This window comes from Lissotriton helveticus, chromosome 10 (genome assembly GCF_964261635.1).
Source record: "Lissotriton helveticus chromosome 10, aLisHel1.1, whole genome shotgun sequence".
In the NCBI taxonomy this organism is placed as follows: Eukaryota; Metazoa; Chordata; class Amphibia; order Caudata; family Salamandridae; genus Lissotriton; species Lissotriton helveticus.
Genome location: NC_136071.1, coordinates 680,185,128 through 680,201,555, shown reverse-complemented (window position 1 = coordinate 680,201,555; position 16,428 = coordinate 680,185,128). Strand labels below are relative to the sequence as shown.

Here is a 16,428-nt window from a genome sequence, read left to right as displayed (position 1 = left end):
CACAGCTGCGTTCACTTCACCTACAACAAGCCGAAACCCATCATCCACCTCCAACCAACTCTACAAAGAAACTGGAACAAAATCACCACGGAGCAGATCTCCACATCACTCCTTCAAACCTCCCCAACCCTATCTTCTAACGCCAACGAAGCCGCCTCCAACCTCACCCTTTGGTTATCCAACACCGCCGACACCTTAGCACCACTGAAAAAACGTCAACACAAACTTGGCAACAAGAAGGCCTCATGGTTCAACGATGATCTCAAGAAGTCCAAGAAACTGTGCCGCTCCCTTGAAAAGGCCTGGAAAAAAGACCCATCCACCAGCAACAAGGACGCCTTCAAAAGCGCCATCCGTACTCACCACCAACTGATCCGAAAAGCCAAGAAAACAGCATTCAAGGATCGACTTGACAACAACGCCCACAACAGCAAGGAACTTTTCAACATCGTCAAGGAATTTTCCAACCCCTCGGCCAACTCCAACGACATCACCCCCTCTCAAGCCCTCTGCGATTCCCTAGCCTCTTTTTTCCACAACAAGATTGCTGACATCCACAACAGCTTTGACAACCAACCCGGAAGCCAACCCACCCTACCATCAGCTGACCATCTTCCCCCCGTTAACACCCTTAACGCCTGGAACCCAATCTCCACTGAGGACACCATCCGCCTGATGAATTCCATCCACTCTGGATCCCCCACAGACCCATGCCCTCACCACATCTTCAACAAAGCAGACTCCGTCATAGCTCCGCACCTCCGAGACGTCATCAACTGCTCCTTCAACTCCGCTACCTTCCCAGAAGACTGGAAACACGCTGAACTCACCGCCCTTCTGAAAAAACCAACAGCAGACCCCACCGAACTCAAAAACTACCGCCCCATCTCGCTGCTTCCATTCCCGGCCAAAGTCATCGAGAAAGCCGTCAACAACCAGCTCACCGCCTTCCTCGAAGCCAACAAATCACTCGACCCCTCACAATCTGGCTTCCGAGCCAATCACAGCACTGAGACCGCCCTCATCGCAGCAACAGACGACATTCGAACACTACTGGACAATGGAGACACAGTCGCCCTCATCCTCCTCGACCTCTCTGCAGCCTTCGACACAGTCTGCCACAGCACCCTTCTACAACGCCTCAGATACATCGGAATCCAAGGAAAGGCACTGGAATGGATCACCTCGTTCCTCACCGGAAGAACCCAGAGAGTCCGCCTCCCACCATTCAAGTCCGAGGCCTCTGAAATCATCTGCGGCGTACCACAAGGATCCTCACTCAGTCCCACCCTCTTCAACGTATACATGAGCCCCCTCGCGGCCATTGCCCGCCAACACAACCTCAACATCATCTCTTACGCGGATGACACTCAATTGATCCTATCTCTCACCAAGGACCCCAGCACCGCCAAAACTAACCTACACGAAGGAATGAAAGAAGTCGCCGAATGGATGAAACAAAGCCGTCTGAAACTGAACTCAGACAAAACAGAAGTCCTCATCTTAGGTAAATCCCCCTCTGCATGGGACGACTCCTGGTGGCCGGAAGCCCTCGGAAATGCACCCATCCCGACAGACCACGCACGGAACCTTGGCGTCATCCTGGATTCTTCACTCTCAATGAACAGACAAGTCAGCGCCGTATCCTCCTCCTGCTTTAACATTCTTCGCATGCTCAGAAAAACATTTCGCTGGATCCCCACCGAAACAAGGAAAACAGTCACCCACGCTCTAGTCACGAGCCGACTGGACTACGGAAACACCCTCTACGCAGGTACCACCGCTAAACTCCAGAAGAAACTACAACGAATCCAAAACGCCTCAGCCAGGCTCATATTAGACATCCCACGCAACGAACACATCTCTGGCCACCTTAAAGACCTCCACTGGCTACCCGTTAATAAGAGGATTACTTTCCGACTACTTACCCACGCACACAAATCACTCTACGACATCGGACCAGATTGCCTCAACTCCCGACTGTCCTTCTACACCCCCTCCCGCCAACTTCGCTCCTCCAGCCAAGCCCTCGCCACTGTACCTCGCTTCAACAAGACCACCATGGGAGGCAGATCCTTCTCATACCTGGCTGCCAAAACATGGAACTCATGGGCACCACCACATCCCTCGGGGGCACCACCACATCCCTCGGGGGCACCACCACATCCCTCAGGGGCACCACCACATCACTCAGGGGCACCACCACATCACTCAGGGGCACCACCACATCACTCAGGGACACCACCACATCACTCAGGGACATCACTCAGGGACAGAGGAAACAGCTAATAGGGTTTGTAGCAGTATCAGATAGATAGGCGCTCTACCTAGAATTTACGTTACACTCCGTAGGGAAATGATGTCTAAGGCGTGGTGCGTAAAGAGCGAACGGAGTAACCCTAAACCGTTCCAAGAAAATCAGAAAGACTTTCGCAAACTATAAGAAGCAATGCTCTCGCAACCACAATGCAGTGTAAAACAATCAAAACAGTAATGACAATAAGGTAGCAAACAACAGCAGATCTTTATGTTCTTATTCTTTTTCAAAAGACGTTTTATTGGATCCACATTCAGCCGACACGTGTTTCGTCGTGTTCAAAAAGTGGAGTCGACACGACTCTTCAGGGCTGATAAAATAAAAACAACATGTGTATAGTATATTCCACTTATAACACATCTTGTGCAATGTTCAGTGATAGAGAAGTGCATGGTAGTGAAAGTGAGTTTCCATCCACGGGTTGTTATGTGCCTAGTGTCCGTTTTTGTGAATAAAAAACCGTGCACCTCTACATTTCCATTATAGTGACGATGGTGCAAGGCATGCGTGAGGAAAAACAAAAAAACATAAAATGTATGTTTTTTTAGTTTAAATACAGGGAATCGCGTGACCTGTTTACTCATGCTCACGAAGAACCCGCATTTGAAAAGGATCAGGGTGCAAAAGTGTTTTTTGCTCCATTTAATAAGCACAAAGGTGAGTGTGTCGTGCTCAGTATTGAAGTGGGTCTATATATGAAAAGTCAAATACCTCATGCAAGTCAGATGTAACCACTAATACCAATTGTCGCATACCTGGTAAATAGACCCAGGCATCTATGGGTCGATGCGAAACGTGAGTGTAGTTGAGAGAAGGATCTATGTATCACAAGGGTAAAAAGCGGGAGAAACACTAAGAGCGGGCAAAAGGTTGTAATTGCAGGGTGCCGTGCAAAGTATTGCTAACTGTGGCTTACCCTGTGTGTAAGTTGACGGGTGGTCAATATCTTTAACATCCAGAGAACCCTGGTTCCGGGTTTGGAGCTATATGTAAGACTGCTCCTCTAACGTAGGCGCTCAAAGATGCTCGTTAGTACAAAATTGAGACTGCAAGGACAATGGGGAAGAAATAAAATAAAACTGTAAGCAAAACGGAAGTGGAAAAGAATTGGTAATAGAAATTCAGTTAACTGGATACCAAATTCTGATCCAAAACTGGTCCATAGTGTACATACCTAGACACGTGTGAGTGTCTGACTCTACCGGGAGGGGATCCAAATGTAAAATTAAGGGCTGGTTATTAGTTCCGTTATCTCTGTAGGAGTAGCGAACTAAAATAAACAAAACACAAAAAAAAACGGAAAGGGAGTTAGAAGTCCACAAGAGTAACGGCCTGCGCATCGGCGAAGGCAAGTTCACAGAGTGCCGTGGTCTTACCTGTGGTTCGGTATCCCTCCTCTGTGTGTTCCCGGTCGCCGTGTTCCAAGGACGGACACGTGACCGGAAACCGGAAAGACTCAAATAGTCTTAATCCATTAACGACTAGAATGTGCCATACGATTACTATGTTCAAGCGTGAGCCACCATCTTAGGTGAGAGAAAGTACGTGGTCACCATTCATTATTGAGGCATAATCGGGTGGAGGTGGATTAACCTCCATTAATGAGTTGAGTTTCTGTTGAAAATATGAATTGAGTGTGGAAAAGATAAAACGAATTCGTATAAAATTGTAAGATTGTATACGTGCGTTCCCTAGTTTAGAGGATTCCTGTTCTGGATAAAAAAGGGGAAATCAGGAAACAAAAGAGCTCTAAGTTTGTACTGCGAGGAACGTTTAATTAAAACATTATTTTTTGTACTTTTGGCCGCTAGATTACTATTCAAATCTAGATAGTATACTACCATGAATAGATCTACCATTATGAGAGGTCTCTCTCACATTCTAAACTAGCCGTGAACCATTACACCGTGCAAATATGCGAACCTACTCATTGCTTTTGTTTCCTGATTTCCCCTTTTTTATCCAGAACAGGAATCCTCTAAACTAGGGAACGCACGTATACAATCTTACGATTTTATACGAATTCGTTTTATCTTTTCCACACTCAATTCATATTTTCAACAGAAACTCAACTCATTAATGGAGGTTAATCCACCTCCACCCGATTATGCCTCAATAATGAATGGTGACCACGTACTTTCTCTCACCTAAGATGGTGGCTCACGCTTGAACATAGTAATCGTATGGCACATTCTAGTCGTTAATGGATTAAGACTATTTGAGTCTTTCCGGTTTCCGGTCACGTGTCCGTCCTTGGAACACGGCGACCGGGAACACACAGAGGAGGGATACCGAACCACAGGTAAGACCACGGCACTCTGTGAACTTGCCTTCGCCGATGCGCAGCCCGTTACTCTTGTGGACTTCTAACTCCCTTTCCGTTTTTTTTTGTGTTTTGTTTATTTTAGTTCGCTACTCCTACAGAGATAACGGAACTAATAACCAGCCCTTAATTTTACATTTGGATCCCCTCCCGGTAGAGTCAGACACTCACACGTGTCTAGGTATGTACACTATGGACCAGTTTTGGATCAGAATTTGGTATCCAGTTAACTGAATTTCTATTACCAATTCTTTTCCACTTCCGTTTTGCTTACAGTTTTATTTTATTTCTTCCCCATTGTCCTTGCAGTCTCAATTTTGTACTAACGAGCATCTTTGAGCGCCTACGTTAGAGGAGCAGTCTTACATATAGCTCCAAACCCGGAACCAGGGTTCTCTGGATGTTAAAGACATTGACCACCGTCAACTTACACACAGGGTAAGCCACAGTTAGCAATACTTTGCACGGCACCCTGCAATTACAACCTTTTGCCCGCTCTTAGTGTTTCTCCCGCTTTTTACCCTTGTGATACATAGATCCTTCTCTCAACTACACTCACGTTTCGCATCGACCCATAGATGCCTGGGTCTATTTACCAGGTATGCGACAATTGGTATTAGTGGTTACATCTGACTTGCATGAGGTATTTGACTTTTCATATATAGACCCACTTCAATACTGAGCACGACACACTCACCTTTGTGCTTATTAAATGGAGCAAAAAACACTTTTGCACCCTGATCCTTTTCAAATGCGGGTTCTTCGTGAGCATGAGTAAACAGGTCACGCGATTCCCTGTATTTAAACTAAAAAAACATACATTTTATTTTTTTTGTTTTTCCTCACGCATGCCTTGCACCATCGTCACTATAATGGAAATGTAGAGGTGCACGTTTTTTTATTCACAAAAACGGACACTAGGCACATAACAACCCGTGGATGGAAACTCACTTTCACTACCATGCACTTCTCTATCACTGAACATTGCACAAGATGTGTTATAAGTGGAATATACTATACACATGTTGTTTTTATTTTATCAGCCCTGAAGAGTCGTGTCGACTCCACTTTTTGAACACGACGAAACACGTGTCGGCTGAATGTGGATCCAATAAAACGTCTTTTGAAAAAGAATAAGAACATAAAGATCTGCTGTTGTTTGCTACCTTATTGTCATTACTGTTTTGATTGTTTTACACTGCATTGTGGTTGCGAGAGCACCACTCAGGGACACCACCCAGGGACACCACCACATCACTCAGGAACACCACCGTATCACTCAGGGGCACCACTCAGGGGCACCACCACATCACTCGGGGACACCACCACATCACTCAGGGACAGCACCACATCACTCGGGACCACCACCACATCACTCGGGGGCACCACCACATCAATCAGGGACACCACCACATCAATCAGGGACGCCACCACATCACTCCGGGGCGCCACCACATCACTCCGGGGCGCCACCACATCACTACGGGGCGCCACCACATCACTACGGGGCGCCACCACATCACTACGGGGCGCCACCACATCACTACGGGGCGCCACCACATCACTACGGGGCGCCACCACATCACTACGGGGCGCCACCACATCACTCTGGAACACCACCACATCACTCGGGGGCGCCACCACATCACTCGGGGGCGCCGCCACATCACTCGGGGGCGCCGCCACATCACTCGGGGGCGCCGCCACATCACTCAGGGACGCCGCCACATCACTCAGGGACGCCGCCACATCACTCAGGGACGCCGCCACATCACTCAGGGACGCCGCCACATCACTCAGGGGCACCACTCAGGGGCACCACCACATCACTCAGGGGCACCACTCAGGGGCACCGCCACATCACTCAGGGGCCACGCCACATCACTCAGGGGCCACGCCACATCACTCAGGGGCACCGCCACATCACTCAGGGGCACCGCCACATCACTCGGGGGCACCGCCACATCACTCGGGGGCACCGCCACATCACTCGGGGGCACCGCCACATCACTCGGGGGCACCACCACATCATTCGGGGGCACCACCACATCACTCGGGGGCACCACCACATCACTCAGGGACACCACCACATCACTCAGGGGCACCACATTTAGGGGCACCACCACATCACTCAGGGACACCACCACATCACTCGGGGCACCACATCACTCGGAGGCACCACCACATCACTCAGGTTCACCACCACATCCCTCAGGGGCACAGCCACACCACTCAGGGGCACAGCCACATCACTCAGGGGCACAGCCACATCACTCAGGGGCACCGCCACATCACTCAGGGGCACCGCCACATCACTCAGGGGCACCGCCACATCACTCAGGGGCACCGCCACATCACTCAGGGACACCGCCACATCCCTCAGGGGCACCGCCACATCCCTCAGGGGCACCGCCACATCCCTCAGGGACACCGCCACATCCCTCAGGGACACCGCCACATCACTCAGGGACACCGCCACATCACTCAGGGACACCGCCACTTCACTCAGAGACACTGCCACATCACTCAGGGGCACAACCACATCCCTCAGGGGCATCACTCAGGGGCATCACTCAGGGGCACCACCACATCACTCAGGGACAACACCACATCCCTCAGGGGCACCACCACATCCCTCAGGGGCACCACCACATCACTCAGGGGCACCACCACATCACTCAGGGGCACCACCACATCACTCAGGGGCACCACTCAGGGCCACCACCACATCACTCAGGGACACCACCACAACACTCGGGGACACCACCACAACACTCGGGGACACCACCACACTCGGGGACACCACCACATCACTCAAGGGCACCATGACATCACTCAAGGGCACCATGACATCACTCAAGGGCACCATGACATCACTCAAGGGCACCACCACATCACTCAGGGACACCACCACATCACTCAGGGACACCACCACATCACTCAGGGACACCACCACATCACTCAGGGACACCACCACATCACTCAGGGCCACCACCACATCACTCAGGGGCACCACTCAGGGGCACCACTCAGGGGCACCACCACATCACTCAGGGACACCATCACAACACTCTGGGACACCACCACAACACTCGGGGGCACCACCACATCACTCGGGGGCACCACCACATCACTCGGGGGCACCACCACATCACTCGGGGGCACCACCACATCACTCGGGGGCACCACCACATCACTCGGGGGCACCACCACATCACTCAGGGGCACCACCACATCACTCTTGGAAACCACCACAACACTCGGGAACACCACCACAACACTCGGGAACACCACCACAACACTCGGGGACACCACCACATCACTCGGGGACACCACCACATCACTCGGGGACACCACCACATCATTTATTTATTTATAACACTTGTAAAGCGCGCTAATACCAACCGGTGTCCTGGCGCTGAAGTGGTACCTCCCTAAGATTTAACCTGCCGAACTAGAGGGTGAAGAGCCATGTTTTCAGATTTTTTTCTGAAAGCCAACAGGTTCCTGTGTTGTTGGAGGGCTAGAGGCAAGGCATTCCATGCCTTCGCTGCTCCCCCAACAAAACTTCTATCCCCCCAGCGCACCTTCCTGATACGGGTTGTTTTTATCAGCCCCATACTGGCCGACCTTAGTTGTCTGCCAGGTCTATACCATCGGAGAGTTCCTGGAGGAACACCGGGCCCTGACCATGTAGTGCCTTGAAGACGATGCACGGGGCTTTAAACAGAATCCGCTTCCGCACAGGGAGCCAGTGTAGCTTCTCCAGTTCTCTGGTGACCGAGGAGAACTTGGGTAGGCCCCCTATAAGGCGGGCGGCCGCATTTTGTAGGACCTGGAGTTTGTTGAGCAACCCCTGTTAGGCCCCCAGAAGCAGGCCATTACAGTAATCGAGGCGTGACAGCACAAGTGCCGTCACCACCGTCTTTTTGCTCCCCTCCGGTAGGAAGGGGATAACCTTCCTGATGATTTTCAATGTCCAGTGTATGGAAGAGGTTATCGCCTTAACTTGAGGTTTAAAAGAGAGTTGGTTATCAATAATAACTCCTAAGTTCTTCACCTTTGGAGCCGGAGATGGCGGGGCTCCCATATCTGTCGGCCACCACTTAGAGCTCCAGAGGTTAGTATTCGACCCGAAAATAAGCACCTCGGTCTTGGAGGAATTTAATTTAAGCAACTTTTTGCCATCCATGAACTAACTGCTGACATGCAGTCTTGAAACCTGGCTGCTACACCCAGCTCTTTCCCCGGAAGTACCGACACCACAATCTGGGTATCATCTGCGTAGGATGTTAACTCGAACCCAAAGGCTCGGATCACCGGGCGAGAGAGGATACGTAGATGTTGAATAAAGTGGGGCTGAGGGAGGATCCCTGAGGGACCCCCCCAGGGAGTTCGAAAGGTCTTGATTCGAAATCTCCCATTGCCACCACTTGTACCCGGTTTTTAAGGAAGGATTTCAGAATGCTCAGTGCTTGAGCCTGGACCCCGCAGTCCTCCAATCGGTCCACCAGAATAGCATGGTGGACCGTATCGGAGGCCGCAGACAGGTCCAGTAATATCAGCACTGCCTGGCCCCCATCATCCAGCACCTTCCGGACCTCCTCAGTGGACTTAATCAGAGTGGTCTCGGTGCTGTGTCCTTCCGTAAACCCATGTTGGGCTGGGTCCAGACCCTTCGAGGTGCGCAGGAATGAGCAGAGCTGGAGATTCATAGCTTTCTCGATAAGTTTTGCCGGCATCGGCAATCTAGCTATGGGCCTATAACTATTGGGGTCCGTGATATCCAGTGAGGGTTTCTTAAGTAGTGGGGAAATGGATGCCCATTTCCAGACATTGGGAAAGTCACCCTTCTCAAACATCAAATTGCAGAGGTTGGCTAGAGTGTTCGCTATTGGAGGTGCTGCCAGCTTTGCAATTGACGTGGGGCAAGGATCATGGGGAGAACCCGACTTGGTTGCCATCAATAATTTTAGAACGTCCTCGGAGCGTACTGGCTCGAAAGCCGAGAATTTAACCCCTGAAGAAACTGCAGAGGGGGCCCTGTGAGACCCCTCCGAGAGGCTCAGAGCCACCTGCGGTTCAAGTGTCGTAAAAATTGCTTGAACTTTGTTCCGGAAGAAATCACTGGGGGACACTACCACATCACTCGGGGGCACCACCACATCACTCGGGGGCACCACCACATCACTCGGGGGCACCACCACATCACTCGGGGGCACCACCACATCACTCGGGGGCACCACCACATCACTCGGGGGCACCACCACATCACTCGGGGGCACCACCACATCACTCGGGGGTACCACCACATCACTCGGGGGTACCACCACATCACTCGGGGGAACCACCACATCACTCGGGGGAACCACCACATCACTCAGGGACATCACCGCATAACTCGGGGGCACCACCACATCACTCCGGGGCAACACTCCGGGGCAGCACCACGGGGCAGCACCACATCACTCGGGGGCACCACCACATCACTCGGGAACACCACCACATCACTCGGGGGCACCACCACATCACTCAGGGGCACCACCACATCACTCAGGGGCACCACCACATCACTCGGGGAACAACACCACATCACTCGGGGGCACCACCACATCACTCCAGGGCACCACCACATCACTGCGGGGACACCACCACATCACTCCGGGGACACCACCACATCACTCCGGGGCAACACTCCGGGGCAGCACCACATCACTCGGGGGCACCACCACATCACTCGGGAACACCACCACATCACTCAGGGGCACCACCACATCACTCAGGGGCAACACTCCGGGGCAGCACCACGGGGCAGCACCACATCACTCGGGGGCACCACCACATCACTCGGGAACACCACCACATCACTCAGGGGCACCACCACATCACTCAGGGGCACCACCACATCACTCAGGGGCACCACCACATCACTCAGGGGAACAACACCACATCACTCGGGGAACAACACCACATCACTCGGGGAACAACACCACATCACTCGGGGAACAACACCACATCACTCGGGGAACAACACCACATCACTGCGGGGACACCACCACATCACTGCGGGGACACCACCACATCACTGCGGGGACACCACCACATCACTGCGGGGACACCACCACATCACTGCGGGGACACCACCACATCACTGCGGGGACACCACCACATCACTGCGGGGACACCACCACATCACTGCGGGGACACCACCACATCACTCGGGGACACCACCACATCACTCGGGGACACCACCACATCACTCGGGGACACCACCACATCATTCGGGGACACCACCACATAACTCTGGGACACCAACACATAACTCTGGGACACCGCCACATCACTCAGCCTAACCACATCATCACTCAGCACCACAACAGCACTGTCCTTGCTTGCTACCATTAAGCATTGCCATAGCCAATAGGACTCGCATTAGGAAAGTGTAAGCTATTGGCTTTGTCAATAACAATGCTATTAATTTATATATTTTCAAAGCCAACACATATTTAAAAAATGTGCCATTTATAATACCAATAGCTCACACTTTCCTAATGCGAGACCTATTGCATTCCAAATGCTGGTTTTCCTGGTTATCTCCAGGTTAGAGAATGGACTCGCCAAACTCACTGACATACCAAAATCAAGACTAACTTCTATCACAAGATGATTAACCTCAGCAGCCTAATCACAAATTTGAAAAAGACTGATCACAGCTTACCTGTTTGAAGATTTCTGAATAGGTCCCCCAGCGACAAAGTGCTGGAATATGAAAACAGATCACATGCGGCAGGCTTACTATTTGTGAACAAGCCCTCCACGGAGAAATGCTGTATACTTGGGACAATGTGCATAACCGATACATCTGTACCTTATAACTGCCCAGCTAACTTAACACAAACTCTGTATCTTTTGGAAACTCAGAAACACCAAAAAGAAACATGGATCTGCTACTTGAAATTCTCAAAATGAAGAAACAAACCAAAAAAGCACTCAACCATCCTGCTTAAGGGCAGCACTCAGAATCTGCAATAACAACCTAATTGACTGAGGACTGCCCTTTCATATATATTCTACAAGAAAGAAACAAAGAACTTTAAGCTAACTGATAAAATATCCCCATACATAATTGACTCTACAGTTTTGAACTATAATTGCTAGCTCAAACCTTTTCAATCCGTTAGGCTTTACAAACAACAAAATAAATCTCTTCCCAACAACCCGAAAACTTGAGATAAATAAAAGGTATCCCATTCCCTGGGATTCTCTTCATGTTTGCGCCACTCCACTCCATCTGCTTTTCGATCTTAGTCCAAATACCTATCTCTACGGTCATATCCACATACATACGGGTTTCTATCAAGAACAGTACTTACCAGGCTGTTAAAGTTATTTGTATATTTTATGGATGTGTTTTTTTCTGCCTTTGGTAACCAGTAAGAATAAAACTCACATTCTTATGATTTTCTGTCAAAGAACATAAGTTTTCCTCTGCAAATATTTGCCTTTATTGAATTGACACTGACACAGTGTGTTGCTTCCACCAAGAGTAAACAACTCAGACCTCAACATGTGACCCGGCCATAAAAATCTTAAAAATAAATAAAGGTATATTGGACCTGCAGAGACCTGCTGGCATTGTCACTCCGAAAGCCCAACACATCACCTGAGAAGTGCTGGCTTGCCATTTGCAATTTAAATAATACCTATCACCTCACTGTCATTTGAAAGGAATCGCCCTCTTTTTGTTGATATTTGGCCGACAAAAAACAAAACAACATGACTATACAGTCATCAATACTGTCACTGTCTTTGCAAGCGTGCCACACACTCCTAAAATTCTTCTTCCTAATGGAATCATCTAAAATTCTTCTTCCTAATGGAATCAGTACCACACATTTACAAGTCATACAAATACAGTTTAGTGCTGGCGGTCACCTCACACTAAAATGAGTTAGTCATATATAATTTAATGAATGAAACATATTTGATATAATGCAACAGCTACTCAAAAAGTGTCTCAGCACTGACAGAAACATGTGGCAGAGAGCTAGAATACATAGCTAAGTTTTAAAAAGCCACGTTCTCAAGAGTTTCTTGAAAACTGAGAGTTCTGAGATGGCTCGCAGAGTAACAGGGAGTCGGTTCCAAGCCTGTGCCCCCAGGAAACCAAATGACCTGCCCCCCCATCTGGGCCAAGCGTACTTAAGGGGTACGGGCAAGATCAGAGGAGGAAGATCTTAGAGACCATGATGGAGTATAGCGGTTAACTCGTTTGCTAAGGTAGCTTGCTCGGTTTCCATGAAGGGCCTTGAAAAAGACAACAAGGGCTTTGAATTTGATCCTTTCTTTCAATCTCAGCCAATGGAGGGATTTAAGAAGGGGGGACATATGAGACCTTGGTTTGGGTCTGAGGATCGTCCTGGCCGTGGCGTTTTGCACTACTTGCAGGCGCTGTTTAAGGCAGTTGGGAAGGCCCAGATACAAAATATTTGCGCAGTCCAGCCTTGACGTCACTAAGGCGGGACCACTATTTTCCTAGTCTCTATTGTCAGAAGTGGAAGAATTATTCTTTAACTTACGCAAAATGCCGAAACGGATGTCAACCTGAGTTTGGACCTGGGACCTCATGGAAAGGGTATGTTCTTTTTGTGAGATGAGGTACTGCAGCTCTGTGGGGTTATGCAAACAGCAGTAATCCTCAGGGTCACTGGAATTATGCGATCCTGCAACTGTGGCTTTTTCCACATAATTATGGTTGTGCTTCATTTGCCACATAATCCATCACCTGCTGCATAATCTGCAGAATTTAACAAAAAAGAATAGTTTCTGCCTCAAAGGGTTCAAAAGTTACTGGAAACGCAGCAACACGTGTTGCTGCTCAGTGAAAGGCCCTTTGCAAAGGTTGACTGGTCATCTTTCTGTTGCTTATTTCTATGTTTGGGTGTTAAACTGGTACTAAGGAGGTGCAATCCGTGCACAGACAGTGTTAAATGTAATGATGACAAAATAATTAAGTGTTACTATCAGAAAAAGTGCCGTATAATTTAATCAACCTTGCCGCATAATTTGGACCTCTCCTGCTGCATAATTACAGTTGCCCTGGTCATCATGCGCTTGCAGCGCTGTCCTAGGCCTGGCAGAGAAGTGGAGAAGTGTGGCTCAGGGGTTAGAGGCAGCAGACCCGGAAGCTGAGATCGGTCCTGGACCAGGGTTCAATTCCCCGCCTCGGCGGGTCTTGGGCTAAAAATTCCACGGACTCGATAATTCTCGCCCCGGTGCCTCCTCGACGCACGGGTTCACACTCTGCGACTCTGGGCAATAGCTTGCTTAATCTCCACAACGGCCCCTCGCGGCGGGATGCCTGACTTTCACCTTGTGGATACCCTGCTATCTCACAGGGGAATACCAGGAAGGGTTCCCTAAGCAAGCGCCGGGAAACCCACTGCGGGTAGCTGTGCGCTATATAAGCTCAACTACATTTACATTGACAAGCTAGGCCCAGGTTGAAGGGAGGTGTCTACCTGTTAGGAAATCGACCTGGGTCCAGCTATGTTGTTTACTTTGTAATTAGATGTCAGTAATTCTTCTTAGATGTCAGTAATTCTTATCTGTCTGGCCTTAAAGTCGGTTTGTTTTCCATGCTGCCAGTGAAGTGTGACTCAAGGAGGAGAAGTTTGGTTGTCGAGCTGCAGCTGATACAGTGCACCGAGTCCACTCTAGCTTTTCGGGTAAATTCAGGTTATAAATGGGTGTTCATGACAGAGCACAATTGGAGGCTCTGGAGCAGAGGACTAAGGCAGTGAGGGCTTCTCACAGCACCTATGGGTGGCTTATAATGGTGTTTGAAGCACATGTTCATCCAATCAGTGGACTATCTAAAAAGCACACAAACCAAAAGTCACATACGCGTGTGACTTGTGCCTGGTGTGCTCAGTTTATGTACATCCTTGGCGCCTCATCCGAGGCTGAAAAGGAGACCTATCTGGGAGGCGGCATGAAACTTACCAGTCAGGGGACATCATATGCCAGATAGCCTGCTTCGGCCATAGGAAATCGGGAGCACTTCTATTTATTATTACTAATTCAGCACTGCCCATGCGTTCTACACTCCTGTATGGAGGGATACTAGGGAAGAAAGGAGGAATTCAAGGCTATAATAAAAACGGTCTTCTGTTAAACAACTATTTGCATGAACTCACAACAGAATGAAATACTGTGGAGGAAATTCGTGTTAATGGAAGAACAGAAGTGATTGAGACACTCCAAAGATCAATAGCCCTTCCACAGGCATGGCAAGGTTTTATTCACAGTCTAATATTTTTTTTTTTATTGAAACATTTTCAATTCTACTTAATTACAATGAAATAATTATTATTGCTTTCAATATTATTGCTTTTCATAACTTTGAATACGTTTGGTTGATACCAATAGGGCTGGCTTGTTTAAGGCACATGGTCATTGCCCTACGACAGCAATAACATAACATCCACTGGGTTAACCACTCACTTACTGTGAGTTACGGAGTAGCGTGCGACCCGCTACAAAGTGCTTCAACACCTTGTTGGGGAAGTAAGCGCTATAAATTGGAATTACATGTATATAGCTGCCACATTTCCCAAGTCTATTAGTGGCGTTCTCCTCCAGTCTTCTCCTTGAATTACGGGACTTGTAGTCCTGTTTTACAATGGAGCACTTACAGAGACGCACTCAAATACATGTCATTGCTTTAATTTACACACAAGAAGGTGTCAGACATTTGACAGTCGTATGTCACTCATACGCCAAATTAAACCATTCAGATGTGACATAGAAACAATGTGAGTCATGGCAGGTACCACTTAAATATCGGTCTTTATCAGTCTTCACAAGCCAATAGAGCTTGACTCTAAAAACACAGACTCCCTGTTGAGAAGCGCTTAAAAAGTCCCTAATAAAAATATGGCTGTCCTATGGTAAAATGCAGGGATTAAATATTAACATACTGCATCTTTGCTAAGTGCAGAGGGCGATACTGTGTAACTAAAGATATTTCAGTATTTAAGAAATTACATGAAGATCTACTGAAAGCACATTTTACCTGCGGTAGCCACTTCTCCACTACATACAAAAAACACCGATGAATTCAGCCTGTCTGTTTCCCGTTGTTGTTCTTTTAATGGATTATGTTTTCCTGCATTTGGGAACTTCCGGGTCGCCCAACAGCCAATCCGCTGGTCGATCATATCTTTGATGTAGACAGGCAGTGGGAAGAACTCTCAATGTGTAAACTGACCTACAATTGGAGTATCCTCAGCCAATCCTAGTGCGCTGAACAAAAATCGGCGTGCTCATTAGCTAGTAAACCCGCACGTGCCTCTGCTGTAAATAAACACATTATCACGCAGTTTAGCTGGCTCCGTGTAGTTCGGAGAGAGTATGCATTGAGGCCTAGAATGAGACTAATTTTCGTACCCCGTCGTAAAAGTGTCCCGACTGATAACAGTCCATCTCCAGCTAGGCAGGCGCTGCTGCTTCCTCCCACGAGTAGAGGGGAGGGACAAGTGAGGGGACACTTTAGAGCAGGGACACGGCAGTGAGGCAACAGTTTAGATCAGGGCAAACCCCAGGCGGTGAGAATAGCGAGGATCGGACCCCTGCTATGCGGATGTGCTATAAGGTCATTGAACAGACCCCCCAGGATATAGCGGCATGGATTAGCAAATTTAGCGGCACAAAAATGGAAATTTAGCAGCACAAATATGGAAATTTAGCTGCAATTTTGCGGCATTTTATGTGGCCATTTTTCCTA

General features: G+C 48.9%; 1 protein-coding gene across 1 annotated transcript in view; it reads right to left on the bottom strand.

The window, feature by feature from the left end:
• The window catches only part of NUB1 (negative regulator of ubiquitin like proteins 1), a 310,162-nt gene extending 294,319 nt beyond the window's left edge, over positions 1–15,843 (bottom strand). The window contains exon 1 of the mRNA XM_078663212.1: positions 15,718–15,843. The gene's annotated coding sequence lies outside the window, so the exon portion shown is untranslated. The remainder of the gene's footprint in view (positions 1–15,717) is intronic.
• Positions 15,844–16,428: the final 585 nt, after the last annotated feature.